Raw genomic sequence first — 6,138 nt, 5'->3', positions numbered from 1 at the left:
AAGTCAAACACAAGGCACTGAACAGCACACAAAACCTTCCAGAATTTTTTATCAGGGACATAAAAATCTTGCATTTTATTTTATGCCAGTAAGTTGAGTAAACAAAGATATTGACCTAATAGGGATATTGACTCCCCCCACCCTCCGCACATATACAGACTGTTCTCTCACGCAGTTTTCCAAAAAAAACCAAAACCCAGAAACTCTGTTAGCCATTCAACAGCTGTTCTCTTTATCTCTGATCCAAATTCCTGTGAAACATCCATATAAAAATCCAGAGTGATGCCATTTTCTGAAAAGAGCACATTAAAAGAAAAAAGAAGTGGGAAAATATACATACCTGAATGACTACTAAGATATCATTTTAGACTAGTTTACTTTGTTCTGGATCCTGAAAGAACATTGTGCATCACCGAAATGTGTATTTTTTAAAAAGTGACTAATGGTAAGAACATTGGATTTCAGCTTCTGCCTCCTTCAGTTCTTTTGATGTGAATCAGAGAGCATTGTAGCCAAGTACACACTTGCAAACACACACACACACACACACACACAGGGAGAGAGAGAGATTATTGTTTCTTTGTTCTGGTAATGCTTGATGCAATATGAAAACTATTTAGCACCAAGCAGCTAGCAAAGGCTTATTCTTTTGAGTTTGACCAATTCCTCCAAGCTTACCTTTAAAAAGTTACAAGGGGCAAACACTGGTCTTCCCCACCACCACATTTTGCAAAACATTCAGCCAGAGAAATATCTCTATGGAACTTGAAAGTTTACATACTAGTTTGTGCCAATTTAATTCAACTTACTGCACTATCCCAGTAAACCACAGGGCTACCTATAGTTGAACAAATCAAAAGCATTCCCTTTCGATGAATTTTGTATTTTAGAAGTTTCATAATTTTAGTCATAGGGAAGGGAGACATTGGAAGATAGTACAACTCACTGGATTTATTTGAGTTTAGTTATATGCAAGTGTCAAATTGCACCTTTAATCATCATCCTCCCTTCCTTTCTTCCTATAAAAATTTAAGGCTTCAAACTGCAGTGGCCTCATTAATCTCAACCCTGTCATATCACCCAATATTGAGAAACTGAGAGTCCTTACCACTGTTGGATATATCACTGCCTGTCTTCCTGGTGCTGATGATGCCACAGTGCTCAGAAAATGCTCCTCCGAGTGAATTTAATATTCTTTTTTATCTGAAGAGGATATGAGGATTCCTTGACCAGAAAGGCTTGATAGCTCAAGCATGCCCCAATGAGCTCAGCAGCTCCATCTGCATCAAAGCCAGGGAAATGGGAGGTAGACTAATAAGGTATGAAGGGATTATTTGCATCAAGAGCCACCTGAAAATTATTCATTTTTTTAAAGCTAGGGTTTATTGTTCAGAAGCATATACTTTTATCCCAGCTCAGAGAGGGGCAGACAGCAAAACCCCAATTCCCATAAGAGTATTCAGTGGACTCTGATCCCAGTACAATATTCCTCTTCTAGATCTCTTCTCTAAAAATTTCTAGCAAAATCACTGATTTACAGAATTGAAAGGAACTGGAAAATCTAGTCTAGGATAATCTAAGACAGGCAACCTAAAGTTCTCCAGAAACTGCTGAGTTTCCCCTTCTAGCAGCCCCAGTTAATACAGGCAGGGGTGAGGGATGCTGTTGGCTTTAGTCCAGCAACATCTGGAATGTCACAGCTTGACTACCCTGATCTAGTCCATCTCTTCTTTGAAGCAGTAGCCATCCCCTGCTATTCATTTGTGATAAAGCAGGCTATAAAATCCAAGTAACAACAGGACAGAGGAAGACCAGCAAGGGCCAAGAGGAAGTACCATTCAAGGAAACAATTATATTCTTAGAAGTAACAGGGGTTATTGTTATTACTACTAGTAGTAGTAGCAGTAGTAGTAGTAGCACTGGTAGTACTTTGGGGTGCAGGTTTAAGGATAGGAATCACAGGGAGGGAAGCCTCTGAGTGATAGACCATGAATGTGATATTTCACTCATATCACTACCACCACTACCACTATTGAGTTCTTGAGAAATATGTTATCAATATTCGACTATTTTGCCACTGAATTTTGTCAGGAATAATACTGCAGGCTGGATGGCAATTGAGATGGCAGGGATTGTCCACATCTGTAAGACATCATGGTTAAGGAAATCAGCTTAGCACAGTGTGTGAATCCAGACTTGGGCTGTTCCATAATATTTGCTGGTGAGGCAAAGCAAAAAGGAGAAAGGAAAGGCATCGTTCTCCCACCCAGTCAAGGGGCATAGTAAAAAAAAAAGGGGGGGATGAAATCCAGTATTTTATTTTGGCACATAAAACAGAAAATGTATTCCACTTCCTTCCAATCTTGGCAGGGAAATTACAGTGATAACGAAATGAAGCAGTAATAGTTTGCTTCTTTTGACAATACCTACAACCCTCTGGTGGAGCTGGCCCTGTACTGCCACCAATTTTTTGGAACCAATTACCCTTCAATTAACTAGTCTTCTTATTTTTCAGCCACCTTCTCCATTCAGAAGTACTCCAAATGCATTGGGACTCCAACTGCCAGCATTCCCAGCCAGCATGGACCATGTTGTTTGGGAATTCCAAGAGTTGTCATACCAAAACATCTGGATGGTTTTGTGTTAGGAAAGGCAGCCTTTGGCATACAGATTGCTACAATTCTATTGTCATTTTTTCAACAGAATGATTCTTTTAGCAGCCATTCCAGAAGGTTAAAAAAGAATAGCAATCTCCATCAGCCCTGAGAATTGGCTTCATTGGGTTTTGCCTCTCCATGATCTACTAGATCAGGGTTTCTCAACCAGGATTCCATGGAAGCCTAGGGTTCTGCAAGAGGTCACTAAGGGTTCATTGGGAGATCATGATTTGTTTTAAAAATGATTTCAAATTTCATTTTAAGTTTCATTCTTCATTTTTAGTTTAAGAACACTATTAATGCATATATACAGGCCTACACATGAAACGAACAAAATAATTTTGTACCTTCTGGCCTATATTTGTGCTTGGTTCCCCAAGGCCTGAAAAATATTTCAAGGCTTCCTCCAGGGTCAAAAGGTTGAGAAAGGTTGTACTAGATTCAGCTACAGCAGAGAGTGAAAGGAAATGGGATTTTTCTATGAGCTCAGCTGAGAGGCCAGTAATGTTTGTCCCTTCCAGTCTTTGAACTATAGAAATCCAGGTAGTGCTGTAAACAACCTCAAGTTCCCTTTATGTTTACACCACTCACTATACACTACTGCTCTGCATGAAAAGTTCTATAAAATCCTATGAAATTGGCACCTGATTTTTGTCATTTTCCTTTTTCTTCCCTGTCTCTTTTTAATTTTGTGACTATAAGTTTAGAGGCAGGGATGGTCTTCTTCCTCCACCCTCCCCCATTCTCTTATTAACTAAATACAGAAAAATAAAGACAAAAATAGACAAAATTATAAAAGAAAAAAAAGAAAGCTAAAAAAGAAAAAAATGTTGTATATTCAGAGACACACATAGCTAAGCTGTATTGATAAGTTATTGAACTGTAAATGGATGGTAATATCAATTCCTCTTTTGATGACTTCTGAATTGCTGTAGGAGGCAAACTGGCTGAAGAGTAGGGTAGAAATGCTTTGAATCAATAATCTGAAATCCTCTTACCTGGGGTGGAGGGGGGCAGAGGACAGGCTGTGACTGGTACAACAACTCCCATAAGCCCAGAGTACCCTGAAGTTGGTAGCATTGTCTGCACAGATTATAATAGGAGCCAGACATGCAACTGCCATCTCCTGGGCTGCTGTTATTACTCAGATATTGGATTAGATACCAGTCATAAGGATGATAAACTTCTGAAGAACAAACACGCTGTTATAAATTGTAGCCACATGTGAAAGGTATCTTGGAAGATGACAGCCCATCTCCCTTTGCAGAGAAACTACATAAATAAAGTGAGGGGGGAAATGAATTTGCAAAGAAAATCATCTTGCTGATGTGTAGAGAAGCTGAGTTGCTCCACAGGAGAAGCTGCATTGTGAAGAAGATAGAAGGAAACAAAATCATGGCTTACATTATGTATTTTTCTGTCTGCATTAAAATGGATATTGCTGGGTGAACCTTATGAGCAGTGCTACTGGTAAGCAGATCTCACTTGTCTAACTAACTGTCAGGTTTGCTCCAGGTACTGTACATAGCACATTCTTCTCCTCCATTTCTTCCCAGATCAGCAGAGTCTTAGGTTGTGCTGAAAGAGAATGACTCATCTTAGAGTGATATTATGGGAGTAATTAATACGTTTGCATGAAGAGGAGGAGTACACATTATTTTTTTTAAAAGGAGTTATATTAATACACAGTAATCATTATGTTATTCTAGCTAACTATCAGAAATTGTTTTCATATATGCTAGTTTCTGCAGGATCTGATCTTGTGAAAGAGTGTTAAATTCTATTTAGTAACATCTTTTTAAAAATGATTGCTCCAAGTTGGAAAATAATAAAATAGGTGAAATAAGCCCTTTGTGTGAGAGTCCAGTTGATGTTAAGATCAGATGTGCAACATCCAGTAGCCACACTTATTGTGATGATTGATGTGCATGTATTTTTTTTTAATTTAAATTATCCAATCTGTTGAGTTATCTCAAAGGAAAAAGAAGACTATTTTGGACTTAGTTATCTATAGAAAACTATCCTAGCTTGATAAAATGATTGGGATATTGGCTACAATTTATAAACAGCCAGGGTATTTGGCCTAGATACTCTCTTTCACTGAAAAGCTACATATTAATATCTTGTACAGTTGCATCAAAACTGGTAACTTTGCATATGTGTCTTCACTGTGTTGTTCCAGGAATCTGACATATTCATGAAAGCATGAATATTTATTCCACCAGGACAGACTTGTGAGTCTGCAACATGCACTTATTAATCACCCCTCTAGAGGAAGAGGCAGTTGACACTCAGCCAGCTGTCCATCTGCATACAAAGGGAAGTAGGACAATGCCTCATCCTTTCCTTTTCTGCTTCTATGAATTTGTAAATGGAAGAAGTCCTACCGAATGGATCAAGCCTATAGCTCAAGGGCTGAATGCCTGCTTTGAATACAGAAGGTCCCGAGTTCAATTCCCATCTTCCCCAGGAGAGTTCCATATCTAGATCCATTCAAAACTTCCTTCTCAACAGGTGCACTCCATATATATCAAACTAGACCACGGTTTCTCAACCAGGGTTCCGTGGAACCCTAAGGTTCCACAGGAGGTCACTAAGGGTTACCTGGGAGATCATGATTTATTTTAAAAATTATTTCAGATTCAGGCAACTTCACATTAAAGAGGTAAGTTTCATTCTTTATTTTTAGTTTAAGAATACTTTTAATGCATATATACAGGCCTACACATGAAACAATATAACAATTTTTTAAGCTTCTGGCTTATATTTGAACCTGAATGTGCAAGGGTTCCCCAAGGCCTGAAAAATATTTCAAGGGTTCCTCCAGGGTCAAAAGGTTGAGAAAGGCTGGACTAGATCCTTTGTTATGAACGCTCATAAGGATGAGTGTTATACTCCAACACTTCTGAAGGGCTCGTTGATGGCTGCAGTAATATTGACCAATACAATCCAGTGATGTGGACTGGTATAAGGAAGCTTTGTTAATCTAATTGCTTCCACTCACTGCTGAATGAGAATGGAAAAGACATAGTTTTGTACATGTATACCCAGCTAGAGAGGAAGCAGGTGCAAAAACACAGTGGGTTCCATAGAAAAAGTCTTGCTCCTTGTAGCCTTTACTATTAACGCTACCCACACTGGGAATTCATTAGCGAAGGAGATGTCAGCCTTTCCTCAACTGGCAAGGCCCAAAAACTTTAAGAACAGATTTCCAAGGACACAAAAGCAAAGAAAAGTAGGTTTATTGCAGAAAAGCTATGAAGACATTATGAAAGAATTCCAGTGACTTCCATATATCTAATATGATCCCTATTTGTATTTAAAACAAGGTTCCAATTCTTGTGCCACTTTCCCCTGTGGGACCAATGCAATAGACTGGAAGGCCCTCTCTTGGCCCAGTTTCCATCGGTCTCTTGTTTTGGGGTCAGGCTGTTTACTTTTGCTCACTAGCTCTCGTGACAAAAACGTGCTCCGTGCTATT

Source organism: Candoia aspera, chromosome 9 (genome assembly GCF_035149785.1).
Source record: "Candoia aspera isolate rCanAsp1 chromosome 9, rCanAsp1.hap2, whole genome shotgun sequence".
Lineage (NCBI taxonomy): Eukaryota > Metazoa > Chordata > Lepidosauria > Squamata > Boidae > Candoia > Candoia aspera.
The sequence above is the reverse complement of the archived record's forward strand: the minus strand, read 5'-3'. Positions refer to the sequence as shown.